The sequence below is a fragment of the Hydractinia symbiolongicarpus genome, chromosome 11 (assembly GCF_029227915.1).
Source record: "Hydractinia symbiolongicarpus strain clone_291-10 chromosome 11, HSymV2.1, whole genome shotgun sequence".
NCBI classification, from domain to species: Eukaryota; Metazoa; Cnidaria; class Hydrozoa; order Anthoathecata; family Hydractiniidae; genus Hydractinia; species Hydractinia symbiolongicarpus.
In genome coordinates this window covers 15,972,957-15,989,613 of record NC_079885.1, presented here as the reverse complement: position 1 = coordinate 15,989,613, position 16,657 = coordinate 15,972,957, and the positions used below count along the sequence as shown (strand labels likewise).

The 16,657-nt window shown below is 40.4% G+C and overlaps 25 non-coding genes and 4 pseudogenes across 25 annotated transcripts; all 29 read right to left on the bottom strand.

Annotated features, from left to right (window-relative positions):
- Positions 1-353: 353 nt before the first annotated feature.
- LOC130617722 (5S ribosomal RNA) lies at positions 354-472 on the bottom strand. The gene has a single exon (XR_008978799.1). It is a non-coding gene; the product is annotated as a 5S ribosomal RNA (ribosomal RNA).
- Positions 473-921: 449 nt separating this feature from the next.
- On the bottom strand, positions 922-1,040 carry LOC130616817 (5S ribosomal RNA). Its single transcript, XR_008977897.1, has one exon. It is a non-coding gene; the product is annotated as a 5S ribosomal RNA (ribosomal RNA).
- Positions 1,041-1,490: 450 nt separating this feature from the next.
- On the bottom strand, positions 1,491-1,609 carry LOC130617632 (5S ribosomal RNA). The gene has a single exon (XR_008978709.1). It is a non-coding gene; the product is annotated as a 5S ribosomal RNA (ribosomal RNA).
- Positions 1,610-2,059: 450 nt separating this feature from the next.
- Positions 2,060-2,178, bottom strand: LOC130618200 (5S ribosomal RNA). The gene has a single exon (XR_008979274.1). It is a non-coding gene; the product is annotated as a 5S ribosomal RNA (ribosomal RNA).
- Positions 2,179-2,628: 450 nt separating this feature from the next.
- On the bottom strand, positions 2,629-2,747 carry LOC130618436 (5S ribosomal RNA; annotated as a pseudogene).
- Positions 2,748-3,196: 449 nt separating this feature from the next.
- On the bottom strand, positions 3,197-3,315 carry LOC130617711 (5S ribosomal RNA). The gene has a single exon (XR_008978788.1). It is a non-coding gene; the product is annotated as a 5S ribosomal RNA (ribosomal RNA).
- A 450-nt stretch (positions 3,316-3,765) lies between these two features.
- Positions 3,766-3,884, bottom strand: LOC130616573 (5S ribosomal RNA). Its single transcript, XR_008977655.1, has one exon. It is a non-coding gene; the product is annotated as a 5S ribosomal RNA (ribosomal RNA).
- A 450-nt stretch (positions 3,885-4,334) lies between these two features.
- Positions 4,335-4,453, bottom strand: LOC130618435 (5S ribosomal RNA; annotated as a pseudogene).
- A 449-nt stretch (positions 4,454-4,902) lies between these two features.
- LOC130617710 (5S ribosomal RNA) lies at positions 4,903-5,021 on the bottom strand. Its single transcript, XR_008978787.1, has one exon. It is a non-coding gene; the product is annotated as a 5S ribosomal RNA (ribosomal RNA).
- A 450-nt stretch (positions 5,022-5,471) lies between these two features.
- On the bottom strand, positions 5,472-5,590 carry LOC130616073 (5S ribosomal RNA). The gene has a single exon (XR_008977158.1). It is a non-coding gene; the product is annotated as a 5S ribosomal RNA (ribosomal RNA).
- A 450-nt stretch (positions 5,591-6,040) lies between these two features.
- Positions 6,041-6,159, bottom strand: LOC130618002 (5S ribosomal RNA). The gene has a single exon (XR_008979077.1). It is a non-coding gene; the product is annotated as a 5S ribosomal RNA (ribosomal RNA).
- A 450-nt stretch (positions 6,160-6,609) lies between these two features.
- LOC130618434 (5S ribosomal RNA) lies at positions 6,610-6,728 on the bottom strand (annotated as a pseudogene).
- A 449-nt stretch (positions 6,729-7,177) lies between these two features.
- Positions 7,178-7,296, bottom strand: LOC130617709 (5S ribosomal RNA). The gene has a single exon (XR_008978786.1). It is a non-coding gene; the product is annotated as a 5S ribosomal RNA (ribosomal RNA).
- A 450-nt stretch (positions 7,297-7,746) lies between these two features.
- On the bottom strand, positions 7,747-7,865 carry LOC130616072 (5S ribosomal RNA). The gene has a single exon (XR_008977157.1). It is a non-coding gene; the product is annotated as a 5S ribosomal RNA (ribosomal RNA).
- Positions 7,866-8,314: 449 nt separating this feature from the next.
- On the bottom strand, positions 8,315-8,433 carry LOC130617737 (5S ribosomal RNA). Its single transcript, XR_008978813.1, has one exon. It is a non-coding gene; the product is annotated as a 5S ribosomal RNA (ribosomal RNA).
- A 450-nt stretch (positions 8,434-8,883) lies between these two features.
- Positions 8,884-9,002, bottom strand: LOC130617810 (5S ribosomal RNA). Its single transcript, XR_008978887.1, has one exon. It is a non-coding gene; the product is annotated as a 5S ribosomal RNA (ribosomal RNA).
- A 449-nt stretch (positions 9,003-9,451) lies between these two features.
- LOC130618469 (5S ribosomal RNA) lies at positions 9,452-9,570 on the bottom strand (annotated as a pseudogene).
- Positions 9,571-10,020: 450 nt separating this feature from the next.
- LOC130617809 (5S ribosomal RNA) lies at positions 10,021-10,139 on the bottom strand. The gene has a single exon (XR_008978886.1). It is a non-coding gene; the product is annotated as a 5S ribosomal RNA (ribosomal RNA).
- Positions 10,140-10,589: 450 nt separating this feature from the next.
- Positions 10,590-10,708, bottom strand: LOC130615265 (5S ribosomal RNA). Its single transcript, XR_008976355.1, has one exon. It is a non-coding gene; the product is annotated as a 5S ribosomal RNA (ribosomal RNA).
- Positions 10,709-11,158: 450 nt separating this feature from the next.
- On the bottom strand, positions 11,159-11,277 carry LOC130618198 (5S ribosomal RNA). Its single transcript, XR_008979273.1, has one exon. It is a non-coding gene; the product is annotated as a 5S ribosomal RNA (ribosomal RNA).
- Positions 11,278-11,727: 450 nt separating this feature from the next.
- On the bottom strand, positions 11,728-11,846 carry LOC130616250 (5S ribosomal RNA). The gene has a single exon (XR_008977333.1). It is a non-coding gene; the product is annotated as a 5S ribosomal RNA (ribosomal RNA).
- Positions 11,847-12,296: 450 nt separating this feature from the next.
- On the bottom strand, positions 12,297-12,415 carry LOC130616070 (5S ribosomal RNA). Its single transcript, XR_008977154.1, has one exon. It is a non-coding gene; the product is annotated as a 5S ribosomal RNA (ribosomal RNA).
- Positions 12,416-12,865: 450 nt separating this feature from the next.
- LOC130618197 (5S ribosomal RNA) lies at positions 12,866-12,984 on the bottom strand. The gene has a single exon (XR_008979272.1). It is a non-coding gene; the product is annotated as a 5S ribosomal RNA (ribosomal RNA).
- Positions 12,985-13,433: 449 nt separating this feature from the next.
- LOC130617708 (5S ribosomal RNA) lies at positions 13,434-13,552 on the bottom strand. The gene has a single exon (XR_008978785.1). It is a non-coding gene; the product is annotated as a 5S ribosomal RNA (ribosomal RNA).
- A 450-nt stretch (positions 13,553-14,002) lies between these two features.
- Positions 14,003-14,121, bottom strand: LOC130617086 (5S ribosomal RNA). Its single transcript, XR_008978163.1, has one exon. It is a non-coding gene; the product is annotated as a 5S ribosomal RNA (ribosomal RNA).
- A 449-nt stretch (positions 14,122-14,570) lies between these two features.
- Positions 14,571-14,689, bottom strand: LOC130617707 (5S ribosomal RNA). The gene has a single exon (XR_008978784.1). It is a non-coding gene; the product is annotated as a 5S ribosomal RNA (ribosomal RNA).
- Positions 14,690-15,139: 450 nt separating this feature from the next.
- LOC130616272 (5S ribosomal RNA) lies at positions 15,140-15,258 on the bottom strand. The gene has a single exon (XR_008977355.1). It is a non-coding gene; the product is annotated as a 5S ribosomal RNA (ribosomal RNA).
- Positions 15,259-15,707: 449 nt separating this feature from the next.
- On the bottom strand, positions 15,708-15,826 carry LOC130616861 (5S ribosomal RNA). The gene has a single exon (XR_008977941.1). It is a non-coding gene; the product is annotated as a 5S ribosomal RNA (ribosomal RNA).
- A 450-nt stretch (positions 15,827-16,276) lies between these two features.
- LOC130616960 (5S ribosomal RNA) lies at positions 16,277-16,395 on the bottom strand. Its single transcript, XR_008978039.1, has one exon. It is a non-coding gene; the product is annotated as a 5S ribosomal RNA (ribosomal RNA).
- Positions 16,396-16,657: the final 262 nt, after the last annotated feature.

The following is a 16,657-nucleotide window of genomic DNA, read 5'->3' as shown; positions in this document are numbered from 1 at the left end:
GTCGTGTTTATGTGCATTTGAAAGCTCATTTCAAGCGCTATCCATTAATTACGATAACCATGCGCTTTAAGATTTCCGGTAAAAAGTTCCAACAAAGGCAATCTAGGGTACTTTCAGACTTAATTTTCATATGACAAAGTTAATTAGCAAATTAACTACATCGCTATTTTCTTTGTGTGACGCTCGTAATCCATTCATTTGCGACGTGGCGCATTAATTGCTGCCAGATCGTAGCCGTTTTGAAGTGAAAGAAACTTCTAATCACGTCCCTTACTTGATTTACTCAGCGGCTATTGCGTAAAAAAGATACGTCACAGTCGTAATGATAAATAATGTAACGTGAAAAAGTCTATAGCCTACGACACCGGGAGTTCCCAGGCGGTCCCCTATCCATGTACTATCCCGGCCCGACGATGTTTAACTTCCGTGATCGGACGAGAACAGGTGTGTTCATCGTGGTATGGTCGTAGACAAACAAACGGGCAGATATCTACGATTTATTAGCACATTACATCGAAAATGGTTCAAACTTTAAGGGTCATATTTCTTGACTGGATCATCCGAAATAGGTCGTGTTTATGTGCATTTGAAAGCTCTTTTTAACCGCTATCGATTCTTGTCAACAATAATGCGCTTTATGATTTCCGGTAAAAAGTTCCAACGAAGGAAATCTAGGGTACTTGCAGACTTAATTTTCATATGACAAAGTTAATTAGCAAAGTAACTACATCGCTATTTTCTTTGTCTGACGCTCGTAATCCATTCATTTGCGACGTGGCGCATTTATTGCAGCAAGATTGTAGCCGTTTTGAATGGAAAGAAACTTCTAATCACGTCCCTTACTTGATTTACTCAGCGGCTATTGCGTAAAAAAATATGTCACAGTCGTAATGATAAATAATGTAACGTGAAAAAGTCAATAGCCTACGACACCGGGAGTTCCCAGGCGGTCCCCCATCCAAGTACTATCCCGGCCCGACGATGCTTAACTTCCATGATCCGACGAGAACAGGTGTGTTCATCGTGGTATGGTCGTAGACAAACAAACGGGCAGATATCTACGATTTATTAGCACATTACATCGAAAATGGTTTAATCTTTAAAGGTCATATTTCTTGACTGGATCATCCGAAATAGGTCGTGTTTATGTGCATTTGAAAGCTCATTTCAAGTGCTATCCATTAATTACGATAACCATGCGCTTTAAGATTTCCGGTAAAAAGTTCCAACGAAGGCAATCTAGGGTACTTTCAGACTTAATTTTCATATGACAAAGTTATTTAGCAAATTAACTACATCGCCATTTTCTTTGTCTGACGCTCGTAATTCATTCATTTGCGTCGTGGTGCATTTATTGCAGCCAGATCGTAGCCGTTTTGAAGGGAAAGAAACTTCTAATCAAGTCCCTTACTTGATTTACTCAGCGGCTATTGCGTAAAAAAGATACGTCACAGTCGTAATGATAAATAATGTAACGTGAAAAAGTCAATAGCCTACGACACCGGGAGTTGCCAGGCGGTCCCCCATACAAGTACTATCCCGGCCCGACGATGCTTAACTTCCGTGATCGGACGAGAACAGGTGTGTTCATCGTGGTATGGTCGTAGACAAACATACGGGTAGATATCTACGATTTATTAGCACATTACATCGAAAATGGTTCGAACTTTAAAGATCATAATTCTTGACTGGGTGATCGGAAATAGTTCGTGTTTATGTGCATTTGAAAGTTCTTTTTAAGCGCTATGGATTCTTTACGACAATAATGCGCTTTAAGATTTCCGGTAAAAAGTTCCAACGAAGGCAATCTAGGGTACTTTCAGACTTAATTTTCATATGACAAAGTTAATTAGCAAAGTAACTACATCGCCATTTTCTTTGTCTGACGCTCGTAATCCATTTATTTGCGACGTGGCGCATTTATTGCACCAAGATTGTAGCCGTTTTGAAGGGAAAGCAACTGCTAATCACGTCCCTTACTTGATTTACTCAGCGGCTAGTGCGTAAAAAAGATACGTCACAGTCGTAATGATAAATAATGTAACGTGAAATAGTCAATAGCCTACGACACCGGAAGATCCCAGGCGGTGCCCCATCCAAGTACTATCCCGACCCGACGATGCTTAACTTCCGTGATCGGACGAGAACAGGTGTGTTCATCGTGGTATGGTCGTAGACAAACAAACGGGCAGATATCTACGATTTATTAGCACATTACATCGAAAATGGTTTAATCTTTAAAGGTCATATTTCTTGACTGGATCATCCGAAATAGGTCGTGTTTATGTGCATTTGAAAGCTCATTTCAAGCGCTATCCATTAATTACGATAACCATGCGCTTTAAGATTTCCGGTAAAAAGTTCCAACAAAGGCAATCTAGGGTACTTTCAGACTTAATTTTCATATGACAAAGTTAATTAGCAAATTAACTACATCGCTATTTTCTTTGTCTGACGCTCGTAATCCATTCATTTGCGACGTGGCGCATTTATTGCTGCCAGATCGTAGCCGTTTTGAAGTGAAAGAAACTTCTAATCACGTCCCTTACTTGATTTAATCAGCGGCTATTGCCTAAAAAAGATATGTCACAGTCGTAATGATAAATAATGTAACGTGAAAAAGTCTATAGCCTACCTCACCGGGAGTTCCCAGGCGGTCCCCTATCCATGTACTATCCCGGCCCGACGATGCTTAACTTCCGTGATCGGACGAGAACAGGTGTGTTCATCGTGGTATGGTCGTAGACAAACAAACGGGCAGATATCTACGATTTATTAGCACATTACATCGAAAATGGTTCAAACTTTAAAGGTCATATTTCTTGACTGGATCATCCGAAATAGGTCGTGTTTATGTGCATTTGAAAGCTCATTTCAAGCGCTATCCATTAATTACGATAACTATGCGCTTTAAGATTTCCGGTAAAAAGTTCCAACGAAGGCAATCTAGGGTACTTTCAGACTTAATTTTCATATGACAAAGTTAATTAGCAAAGTAACTACATCGCCATTTTCTTTGTCTGACGCTCGTAATCCATTTATTTGCGACGTGGCGCATTTATTGCAGCAAGATTGTAGCCGTTTTAATGGAAAGCAACTTCTAATCACGTCCCTTACTTGATTTACTCAGCGGCTATTGCGTAAAAAAGATACGTCACAGTCGTAATGATAAATAATGTAACGTGAAATAGTCAATAGCCTACGACACCGGGAGATCCCAGGCGGTGCCCCATCCAAGTACTATCCCGACCCGACGATGCTTAACTTCTGTGATCGGACGAGAACAGGTGTGTTCATCGTGGTATGGTCGTAGACAAACAAACGGGCAGATATCTACGATTTATTAGCACATTACATCGAAAATGGTTCATACTTTAAAGGTCATATTTCTTGACTGGATCATTCGAAATAGGTCGTGTTTATGTGCATTTGACAGCTCTTTTTAAGCGCTATAGATTCTTTTTAACAATAATGCGCTTTATGATTTCCGGTAAAAAGTTCCAACGATGGCAATCTAGGGTACTTTCAGACTTAATTTTCATATGACAAAGTTAATTAGCAAATTAACTACATCGCCATTTTCTTTGTCTGACGCTCGTAATCCATTCATTTGCGACGTGGCGCATTTATTGCTGCCAGATCGTAGCCGTTTTGAAAGGAAAGAAACTTTTAATCACGTCCCTTACTTGATTTACTCAGCGGCTATTGCCTAAAAAAGATACGTCACAGTCGTAGTGATAAATAATGTAACGTGAAAAAGTCAATAGCCTACGACACCGGGAGTTCCCAGGCAGTCCCCCATCCAAGTACTATCCCGGCCCGACAATGCTTAACTTCCGTGATCGGACGAGAACAGGTGTGTTCATCGTGGTATGGTCGTAGACAAACAAACGGGCAGATATCTACGATTTATTAGCACATTACATCGAAAATGGTTCAAACTTTAAAGGTCATATTTCTTGACTGGATCATTCGAAATAGGTCGTGTTTATGTGCATTTGACAGCTTCTTTTAAGCGCTATCGATTCTTTTTAACAATAATGCGCTTTATGATTTCCGGTAAAAAGTTCCAACGAAGGCAATCTAGGGTACTTTCAGACTTAATTTTCATATGACAAAGTTAATTAGCAAAGTAACTACATCGCCATTTTCTTTGTCTGACGCTCGTAATCCATTCATTTGCGACGTGGCGCATTTATTGCTGCCAGATCGTAGCCGTTTTGAAGTGAAAGAAACTTCTAATCACGTCCCTTACTTGATTTAATCAGCGGCTATTGCCTAAGAAAGATATGTCACAGTCGTAATGATAAATAATGTAACGTGAAAAAGTCTATAGCCTACCTCACCGGGAGTTCCCAGGCGGTCCCCTATCCATGTACTATCCCGGCCCGACGATGCTTAACTTCCGTGATCGGACGAGAACAGGTGTGTTCATCGTGGTATGGTCGTAGACAAACAAACGGGCAGATATCTACGATTTATTAGCACATTACATCGAAAATGGTTCAAACTTTAAAGGTCATATTTCTTGACTGGATCATCCGAAATAGGTCGTGTTTATGTGCATTTGAAAGCTCATTTCAAGCGCTATCCATTAATTACGATAACTATGCGCTTTAAGATTTCCGGTAAAAAGTTCCAACGAAGGCAATCTAGGGTACTTTCAGACTTAATTTTCATATGACAAAGTTAATTAGCAAAGTAACTACATCGCCATTTTCTTTGTCTGACGCTCGTAATCCATTTATTTGCGACGTGGCGCATTTATTGCAGCAAGATTGTAGCCGTTTTAATGGAAAGCAACTTCTAATCACGTCCCTTACTTGATTTACTCAGCGGCTATTGCGTAAAAAAGATACGTCACAGTCGTAATGATAAATAATGTAACGTGAAATAGTCAATAGCCTACGACACCGGGAGATCCCAGGCGGTGCCCCATCCAAGTACTATCCCGACCCGACGATGCTTAACTTCTGTGATCGGACGAGAACAGGTGTGTTCATCGTGGTATGGTCGTAGACAAACAAACGGGCAGATATCTACGATTTATTAGCACATTACATCGAAAATGGTTCATACTTTAAAGGTCATATTTCTTGACTGGATCATTCGAAATAGGTCGTGTTTATGTGCATTTGACAGCTCTTTTTAAGCGCTATAGATTCTTTTTAACAATAATGCGCTTTATGATTTCCGGTAAAAAGTTCCAACGATGGCAATCTAGGGTACTTTCAGACTTAATTTTCATATGACAAAGTTAATTAGCAAATTAACTACATCGCCATTTTCTTTGTCTGACGCTCGTAATCCATTCATTTGCGACGTGGCGCATTTATTGCTGCCAGATCGTAGCCGTTTTGAAAGGAAAGAAACTTTTAATCACGTCCCTTACTTGATTTACTCAGCGGCTATTGCCTAAAAAAGATACGTCACAGTCGTAGTGATAAATAATGTAACGTGAAAAAGTCAATAGCCTACGACACCGGGAGTTCCCAGGCAGTCCCCCATCCAAGTACTATCCCGGCCCGACGATGCTTAACTTCCGTGATCGGACGAGAACAGGTGTGTTCATCGTGGTATGGTCGTAGACAAACAAACGGGCAGATATCTACGATTTATTAGCACATTACATCGAAAATGGTTCAAACTTTAAAGGTCATATTTCTTGACTGGATCATTCGAAATAGGTCGTGTTTATGTGCATTTGACAGCTTCTTTTAAGCGCTATCGATTCTTTTTAACAATAATGCGCTTTATGATTTCCGGTAAAAAGTTCCAACGAAGGCAATCTAGGGTACTTTCAGACTTAATTTTCATATGACAAAGTTAATTAGCAAAGTAACTACATCGCCATTTTCTTTGTCTGACGCTCGTAATCCATTTATTTGCGACGTGGCGCATTTATTGCACCAAGATTGTAGCCGTTTTGAAGGAAAAGCAACTGCTAATCACGTCCCTTACTTGATTTACTCAGCGGCTAGTGCGTAAAAAAGATACGTCACAGTCGTAATGATAAATAATGTAACGTGAAATAGTCAATAGCCTACGACACCGGAAGATCCCAGGCGGTGCCCCATCCAAGTACTATTCCGACCCGACGATGCTTAACTTCCGTGATCGGACGAGAACAGGTGTGTTCATCGTGGTATGGTCGTAGACAAACAAACGGGCAGATATCTACGATTTATTAGCACATTACATCGAAAATGGTTTAATCTTTAAAGGTCATATTTCTTGACTGGATCATCCGAAATAGGTCGTGTTTATGTGCATTTGAAAGCTCATTTCAAGCGCTATCCATTAATTACGATAACCATGCGCTTTAAGATTTTCGGTAAAAAGTTCCAACAAAGGCAATCTAGGGTACTTTCAGACTTAATTTTCATATGACAAAGTTAATTAGCAAATTAACTACATCGCTATTTTCTTTGTCTGACGCTCGTAATCCATTCATTTGCGACGTGGCGCATTTATTGCTGCCAGATCGTAGCCGTTTTGAAGTGAAAGAAACTTCTAATCACGTCCCTTACTTGATTTAATCAGCGGCTATTGCCTAAAAAAGATACGTCACAGTCGTAATGATAAATAATGTAACGTGAAAAAGTCTATAGCCTACCTCACCGGGAGTTCCCAGGCGGTCCCCTATCCATGTACTATCCCGGCCCGACGATGCTTAACTTCCGTGATCGGACGAGAACAGGTGTGTTCATCGTGGTATGGTCGTAGACAAACAAACGGGCAGATATCTACGATTTATTAGCACATTACATCGAAAATGGTTCAAACTTTAAAGGTCATATTTCTTGACTGGATCATCCGAAATAGGTCGTGTTTATGTGCATTTGAAAGCTCATTTCAAGCGCTATCCATTAATTACGATAACTATGCGCTTTAAGATTTCCGGTAAAAAGTTCCAACGAAGGCAATCTAGGGTACTTTCAGACTTAATTTTCATATGACAAAGTTAATTAGCAAAGTAACTACATCGCCATTTTCTTTGTCTGACGCTCGTAATCCATTTATTTGCGACGTGGCGCATTTATTGCAGCAAGATTGTAGCCGTTTTAATGGAAAGCAACTTCTAATCACGTCCCTTACTTGATTTACTCAGCGGCTATTGCGTAAAAAAGATACGTCACAGTCGTAATGATAAATAATGTAACGTGAAATAGTCAATAGCCTACGACACCGGGAGATCCCAGGCGGTGCCCCATCCAAGTACTATCCCGACCCGACGATGCTTAACTTCTGTGATCGGACGAGAACAGGTGTGTTCATCGTGGTATGGTCGTAGACAAACAAACGGGCAGATATCTACGATTTATTAGCACATTACATCGAAAATGGTTCATACTTTAAAGGTCACATTTCTTGACTGGATCATTCGAAATAGGTCGTGTTTATGTGCATTTGACAGCTCTTTTTAAGCGCTATAGATTCTTTTTAACAATAATGCGCTTTATGATTTCCGGTAAAAAGTTCCAACGATGGCAATCTAGGGTACTTTCAGACTTAATTTTCATATGACAAAGTTAATTAGCAAATTAACTACATCGCCATTTTCTTTGTCTGACGCTCGTAATCCATTCATTTGCGACGTGGCGCATTTATTGCTGCCAGATCGTAGCCGTTTTGAAAGGAAGGAAACTTTCAATCACGTCCCTTACTTGATTTACTCAGCGGCTATTGCCTAAAAAAGATACGTCACAGTCGTAGTGATAAATAATGTAACGTGAAAAAGTCAATAGCCTACGACACCGGGAGTTCCCAGGCAGTCCCCCATCCAAGTACTATCCCGGCCCGACGATGCTTAACTTCCGTGATCGGACGAGAACAGGTGTGTTCATCGTGGTATGGTCGTAGACAAACAAACGGGCAGATATCTACGATTTATTAGCACATTACATCGAAAATGGTTTAAACTTTAAAGGTCATATTTGTTGACTGGATTATCCGAAATAGGTCGTGTTTATGTGCATTTGAAAGCTCATTTCAAGCGCTATCCATTAATTACGATAACCATGCGCTTTAAGATTTCCGGTAAAAAGTTCCAACGAAGGAAATCTAGGGTACTTTCAGACTTAATTTTCATATGACAAAGTTAATTAGCAAAGTAACTACATCGCCAATTTCTTTGTCTGACGCTCGTAATCCATTTATTTGCGACGTGGCGCATTTATTGCAGCAAGATTGTAGCCGTTTTAAGGGAAAGCAACTTCCAATCACGTCCCTTACTTGATTTACTCAGCGGCTATTGCGTAAAAAACATACGTCACAGTCGTAATGATAAATAATGTAACGTGAAATAGTCAATAGCCTACGACACCGGGAGTTCCCAGGCGGTTCCCCATCCAAGCACTATCCCGACCCGACGATGCTTAACTTCCGTGATCGGACGAGAACAGGTGTGTTCATCGTGGTATGGTCGTAGACAAACAAACGGGCAGATATCTACGATTTATTAGCACATTACATCGAAAATGGTTCAAACTTTAAAGGTCATATTTCTTGACTGGATCATTCGAAATAGGTCGTGTTTATGTGCATTTGACAGCTTCTTTTAAGCGCTATCGATTCTTTTTAACAATAATACGCTTTATGATTTCCGGTAAAAAGTTCCAACGAAGGCAATCTAGGGTACTTTCAGACTTAATTTTCATATGACAAAGTTAATTAGCAAATTAACTACATCGCCATTTTCTTTGTCTGACGCTCGTAATCCATTCATTTGCGACGTGGCGCATTTATTGCTGCCAGATCGTAGCCGTTTTGAAGGGAAAGAAACTTCTAATCACGTCCCTTACTTGATTTACTCAGCGGCTATTGCCTAAAAAAGATACGTCACAGTCGTAATGATAAATAATGTAACGTGAAAAAGTCAATAGCCTACGACACCGGGAGTTCCCAGGCGGTCCCCCTTCCAAGTACTATCCCGGCCCGACGATGCTTAACTTCCCTGATCGGACGAGAACAGGTGTGTTCATCGTGGTATGGTCGTAGACAAACAAACGGGCAGATATCTACGATTTATTAGCACATTACATCGAAAATGGTTTAAACTTTAAAGGTCATATTTGTTGACTGGATTATCCGAAATAGGTCGTGTTTATGTGCATTTGAAAGCTCATTTCAAGCGCTATCCATTAATTACGATAACCATGCGCTTTAAGATTTCCGGTAAAAAGTTCCAACGAAGGAAATCTAGGGTACTTTCAGACTTAATTTTCATATGACAAAGTTAATTAGCAAAGTAACTACATCGCCAATTTCTTTGTCTGACGCTCGTAATCCATTTATTTGCGACGTGGCGCATTTATTGCAGCAAGATTGTAGCCGTTTTAAGGGAAAGCAACTTCCAATCACGTCCCTTACTTGATTTACTCAGCGGCTATTGCGTAAAAAACATACGTCACAGTCGTAATGATAAATATTGTAACGTGAAATAGTCAATAGCCTACGACACCGGGAGTTCCCAGGCGGTTCCCCATCCAAGCACTATCCCGACTCGACGATGCTTAACTTCCGTGATCGGAGGAGAACAGGTGTGTTCATCGTGGTATGGTCGTAGACAAACAAACGGGCAGATATCTACGATTTATTAGCACATTACATCGAAAATGGTTCAAACTTTAAAGGTCATATTTCTTGACTGGATCATTCGAAATAGGTCGTGTTTATGTGCATTTGACAGCTTCTTTTAAGCGCTATCGATTCTTTTTAACAATAATACGCTTTATGATTTCCGGTAAAAAGTTCCAACGAAGGCAATCTAGGGTACTTTCAGACTTAATTTTCATATGACAAAGTTAATTAGCAAATTAACTACATCGCCATTTTCTTTGTCTGACGCTCGTAATCCATTCATTTGCGACGTGGCGCATTTATTGCTGCCAGATCGTAGCCGTTTTGAAGGGAAAGAAACTTCTAATCACGTCCCTTACTTGATTTACTCAGCGGCTATTGCCTAAAAAAGATACGTCACAGTCGTAATGATAAATAATGTAACGTGAAAAAGTCAATAGCCTACGACACCGGGAGTTCCCAGGCGGTCCCCCTTCCAAGTACTATCCCGGCCCGACGATGCTTAACTTCCCTGATCGGACGAGAACAGGTGTGTTCATCGTGGTATGGTCGTAGACAAACAAACGGGCAGATATCTACGATTTATTAGCACATTACATCGAAAATGGTTTAAACTTTAAAGGTCATATTTCTTGACTGGATCATCCGAAATAGGTCGTGTTTATGTGCATTTGAAAGCTCATTTCAAGCGCTATCCATTAATTACGATAACCATGCGCTTTAAGATTTCCGGTAAAAAGTTCCAACAAAGGCAATCTAGGGTACTTTCAGACTTAATTTTCATATGACAAAGTTAATTAGCAAAGTAACTACATCGCTATTTTCTTTGTGTGACGCTCGTAATCCATTCATTTGCGTCGTGGCGCATTTATTGCAGCCAGATCGTAGCCGTTTTGAAGGGAAAGAAACTTCTAATCAAGTCCCTTACTTGATTTACTCAGCGGCTATTGCGTAAAAAAGATACGTCACAGTCGTAATGATAAATAATGTAACGTGAAAAAGTCAATAGCCTACGACACCGGGAGTTCCCAGGCGGTCCCCCATCCAAGTACTATCCCGGCCCGACGATGCTTAACTTCCGTGATCGGACGAGAACAGGTGTGTTCATCGTGGTATGGTCGTAGACAAACATACGGGTAGATATCTACGATTTATTAGCACATTACATCGAAAATGGTTCGAACTTTAAAGATCATAATTCTTGACTGGGTGATCGGAAATAGTTCGTGTTTATGTGCATTTGAAAGTTCTTTTTAAGCGCTATGGATTCTTTACGACAATAATGCGCTTTAAGATTTCCGGTAAAAAGTTCCAACGAAGGCAATCTAGGGTACTTTCAGACTTAATTTTCATATGACAAAGTTAATTAGCAAAGTAACTACATCGCCATTTTCTTTGTCTGACGCTCGTAATCCATTTATTTGCGACGTGGCGCATTTATTGCACCAAGATTGTAGCCGTTTTGAAGGGAAAGCAACTGCTAATCACGTCCCTTACTTGATTTACTCAGCGGCTAGTGCGTAAAAAAGATACGTCACAGTCGTAATGATAAATAATGTAACGTGAAATAGTCAATAGCCTACGACACCGGAAGATCCCAGGCGGTGCCCCATCCAAGTACTATCCCGACCCGACGATGCTTAACTTCCGTGATCGGACGAGAACAGGTGTGTTCATCGTGGTATGGTCGTAGACAAACAAACGGGCAGATATCTACGATTTATTAGCACATTACATCGAAAATGGTTTAATCTTTAAAGGTCATATTTCTTGACTGGATCATCCGAAATAGGTCGTGTTTATGTGCATTTGAAAGCTCATTTCAAGCGCTGTCCATTAATTACGATAACCATTCGCTTTAAGATTTCCGGTAAAAAGTTCCAACAAAGGCAATCTAGGGTACTTTCAGACTTAATTTTCATATGACAAAGTTAATTAGCAAATTAACTACATCGCTATTTTCTTTGTCTGACGCTCGTAATCCATTCATTTGCGACGTGGCGCATTTATTGCTGCCAGATCGTAGCCGTTTTGAAGTGAAAGAAACTTCTAATCACGTCCCTTACTTGATTTACTCAGCGGCTATTGCCTAAAAAAGATACGTCACAGTCGTAATGATAAATAATGTAACGTGAAAAAGTCTATAGCCTACGACACCGGGAGTTCCCAGGCGGTCCCCCATCCATGTACTATCCCGGCCCGACGATGCTTAACTTCCGTGATCGGACGAGAACAGGTGTGTTCATCGTGGTATGGTCGTAGACAAACAAACGGGCAGATATCTACGATTTATTAGCACATTACATCGAAAATGGTTCAAACTTTAAAGGTCATATTTCTTGACTGGATCATCCGAAATAGGTCGTGTTTATGTGCATTTGAAAGCTCTTTTTAAGCGCTATCGATTCTTGTCAACAATAATGCGCTTTATGATTTCCGGTAAAAAGTTCCAACGAAGGCAATCTAGGGTACTTTCAGACTTAATTTTCATATGACAAAGTTAATTAGCAAAGTAACTACATCGCCATTTTCTTTGTCTGACGCTCGTAATCCATTGATTTGCGACGTGGCGCATTTATTGCAGGCAGATCGTAGCCGTTTTGAAGGGAAAGAAACTTCTAATAACGTTCCTTACTTGATTTACTCAGCGGCTATTGCGTAAAAAAGATACGTCACAGTCGTAATGATAAATAATGTAACGTGAAAAAGTCAATAGCCTACGACACCGGGAGTTCCCAGGCAGTCCCCCATCCAAGTACTATCCCGGCCCGACGATGCTTAACTTCCGTGATCGGACGAGAACAGGTGTGTTCATCGTGGTATGGTCGTAGACAAACAAACGGGCAGATATCTACGATTTATTAGCACATTACATCGAAAATGGTTTAAAGTTTAAAGGTCATATTTCTTGACTGGATTATCCGAAATAGGTCGTGTTTATGTGCATTTGAAAGCTCTTTTTCAGCGCTATGGATTCTTTACGACAATAATGCGCTTTAAGATTTCCGGTAAAAAGTTCCAACGAAGGCAATCTAGGGTACTTTCAGACTTAATTTTCATATGACAAAGTTAATTAGCAAAGTAACTACATCGCCATTTTCTTTGTCTGACGCTCGTAATCCATTTATTTGCGACGTGGCGCATTTATTGCACCAAGATTGTAGCCGTTTTGAAGGGAAAGCAACTGCTAATCACGTCCCTTACTTGATTTACTCAGCGGCTAGTGCGTAAAAAAGATACGTCACAGTCGTAATGATAAATAATGTAACGTGAAATAGTCAATAGCCTACGACACCGGAAGATCCCAGGCGGTGCCCCATCCAAGTACTATCCCGACCCGACGATGCTTAACTTCCGTGATCGGACGAGAACAGGTGTGTTCATCGTGGTATGGTCGTAGACAAACAAACGGGCAGATATCTACGATTTATTAGCACATTACATCGAAAATGGTTCAAACTTTAAAGGTCATATTTCTTGACTGGATCATCCGAAATAGGTCGTGTTTATGTGCATTTGAAAGCTCATTTCAAGCGCTATCCATTAATTACGATAACTATGCGCTTTAAGATTTCCGGTAAAAAGTTCCAACGAAGGCAATCTAGGGTACTTTCAGACTTAATTTTCATATGACAAAGTTAATTAGCAAAGTAACTACATCGCCATTTTCTTTGTCTGACGCTCGTAATCCATTTATTTGCGACGTGGCGCATTTATTGCAGCAAGATTGTAGCCGTTTTAATGGAAAGCAACTTCTAATCACGTCCCTTACTTGATTTACTCAGCGGCTATTGCGTAAAAAAGATACGTCACAGTCGTAATGATAAATAATGTAACATGAAATAGTCAATAGCCTACGACACCGGGAGATCCCAGGCGGTGCCCCATCCAAGTACTATCCCGACCCGACGATGCTTAACTTCTGTGATCGGACGAGAACAGGTGTGTTCATCGTGGTATGGTCGTAGACAAACAAACGGGCAGATATCTACGATTTATTAGCACATTACATCGAAAATGGTTCAAACTTTAAAGGTCATATTTCTTGACTGGATCATTCGAAATAGGTCGTGTTTATGTGCATTTGACAGCTCTTTTTAAGCGCTATAGATTCTTTTTAACAATAATGCGCTTTATGATTTCCGGTAAAAAGTTCCAACGATGGCAATCTAGGGTACTTTCAGACTTAATTTTCATATGACAAAGTTAATTAGCAAATTAACTACAACGCCATTTTCTTTGTCTGACGCTCGTAATCCATTCATTTGCGACGTGGCGCATTTATTGCTGCCAGATCGTAGCCGTTTTGAAAGGAAAGAAACTTTTAATCACGTCCCTTACTTGATTTACTCAGCGGCTATTGCCTAAAAAAGATACGTCACAGTCGTAGTGATAAATAATGTAACGTGAAAAAGTCAATAGCCTACGACACCGGGAGTTCCCAGGCAGGCCCCCATCCAAGTACTATTCCGGCCCGACGATGCTTAACTTCCGTGATCGGACGAGAACAGGTGTGTTCATCGTGGTATGGTCGTAGACAAACAAACGGGCAGATATCTACGATTTATTAGCACATTACATCGAAAATGGTTTAAACTTTAAAGGTCATATTTGTTGACTGGATTATCCGAAATAGGTCGTGTTTATGTGCATTTGAAAGCTCATTTCAAGCGCTATCCATTAATTACGACAACCATGCGCTTTAAGATTTCCGGTAAAAAGTTCCAACGAAGGAAATCTAGGGTACTTTCAGACTTAATTTTCATATGACAAAGTTAATTAGCAAAGTAACTACATCGCCAATTTCTTTGTCTGACGCTCGTAATCCATTTATTTGCGACGTGGCGCATTTATTGCAGCAAGATTGTAGCCGTTTTAAGGGAAAGCAACTTCCAATCACGTCCCTTACTTGATTTACTCAGCGGCTATTGCGTAAAAAACATACGTCACAGTCGTAATGATAAATAATGTAACGTGAAATAGTCAATAGCCTACGACACCGGGAGATCCCAGGCGGTGCCCCATCCAAGTACTATCCCGACCCGACGATGCTTAACTTCTGTGATCGGACGAGAACAGGTGTGTTCATCGTGGTATGGTCGTAGACAAACAAACGGGCAGATATCTACGATTTATTAGCACATTACATCGAAAATGGTTCAAACTTTAAAGGTCATATTTCTTGACTGGATCATTCGAAATAGGTCGTGTTTATGTGCATTTGACAGCTCTTTTTAAGCGCTATAGATTCTTTTTAACAATAATGCGCTTTATGATTTCCGGTAAAAAGTTCCAACGATGGCAATCTAGGGTACTTTCAGACTTAATTTTCATATGACAAAGTTAATTAGCAAATTAACTACAACGCCATTTTCTTTGTCTGACGCTCGTAATCCATTCATTTGCGACGTGGCGCATTTATTGCTGCCAGATCGTAGCCGTTTTGAAAGGAAAGAAACTTTTAATCACGTCCCTTACTTGATTTACTCAGCGGCTATTGCCTAAAAAAGATACGTCACAGTCGTAGTGATAAATAATGTAACGTGAAAAAGTCAATAGCCTACGACACCGGGAGTTCCCAGGCAGTCCCCCATCCAAGTACTATTCCGGCCCGACGATGCTTAACTTCCGTGATCGGACGAGAACAGGTGTGTTCATCGTGGTATGGTCGTAGACAAACAAACGGGCAGATATCTACGATTTATTAGCACATTACATCGAAAATGGTTTAAACTTTAAAGGTCATATTTGTTGACTGGATTATCCGACATAGGTCGTGTTTATGTGCATTTGAAAGCTCATTTCAAGCGCTATCCATTAATTACGACAACCATGCGCTTTAAGATTTCCGGTAAAAAGTTCCAACGAAGGAAATCTAGGGTACTTTCAGACTTAATTTTCATATGACAAAGTTAATTAGCAAAGTAACTACATCGCCAATTTCTTTGTCTGACGCTCGTAATCCATTTATTTGCGACGTGGCGCATTTATTGCAGCAAGATTGTAGCCGTTTTAAGGGAAAGCAACTTCCAATCACGTCCCTTACTTGATTTACTCAGCGGCTATTGCGTAAAAAACATACGTCACAGTCGTAATGATAAATAATGTAACGTGAAATAGTCAATAGCCTACGACACCGGGAGTTCCCAGGCGGTGCCCCATCCAAGTACTATCCCGACCCGACGATGCTTAACTTCCGTGATCGGACGAGAACAGGTGTGTTCATCGTGGTATGGTCGTAGACAAACAAACGGGCAGATATCTACGATTTATTAGCACATTACATCGAAAATGGTTCAAACTTTAAAGGTCATATTTCTTGACTGGATCATTCGAAATAGGTCGTGTTTATGTGCATTTGACAGCTTCTTTTAAGCGCTATCGATTCTTTTTAACAATAATGCGCTTTATGATTTCCGGTAAAAAGTTCCAACGAAGGCAATCTAGGGTACTTTCAGACTTAATTTTCATATGACAAAGTTAATTAGCAAATTAACTACATCGCCATTTTCTTTGTCTGACGCTCGTAATCCATTCATTTGCGACGTGGCGCATTTATTGCTGCCAGATCGTAGCCAATTTGAAGGGAAAGAAACTTCTAATCACGTCCCTTACTTGATTTACTCAGCGGCTATTGCCTAAAAGAGATACGTCACAATCGTAATGAAAAATAATGTAACGTGAAAAAGTCAATAGCATACGACACCGGGAGTTCCCAGGCGGTCCCCCATCCAAGTACTATCCCGACCCGACGATGCTTAACTTCCGTGATCGGACGAGAACAGGTGTGTTCATCGTGGTATGGTCGTAGACAAACAAACGGGCAGATATCTACGATTTATTAGCACATTACATAGAAAATGGTTCAAACTTTAAAGGTCATATTTCTTGACTGGATCATCCGAAATAGGTCGTGTTTATGTGCATTTGAAAGCTCTTTTTAAGCGCTATCGATTCGGTACGACAACCATGCGCTTTAATATTTCCGGTAAGAAGTTCCAACGAAGGCAATCTAGGGTACTTGCAGACTTAATTTTCATATGACAAAGTTATTTAGCAAATTAACTACATCGCC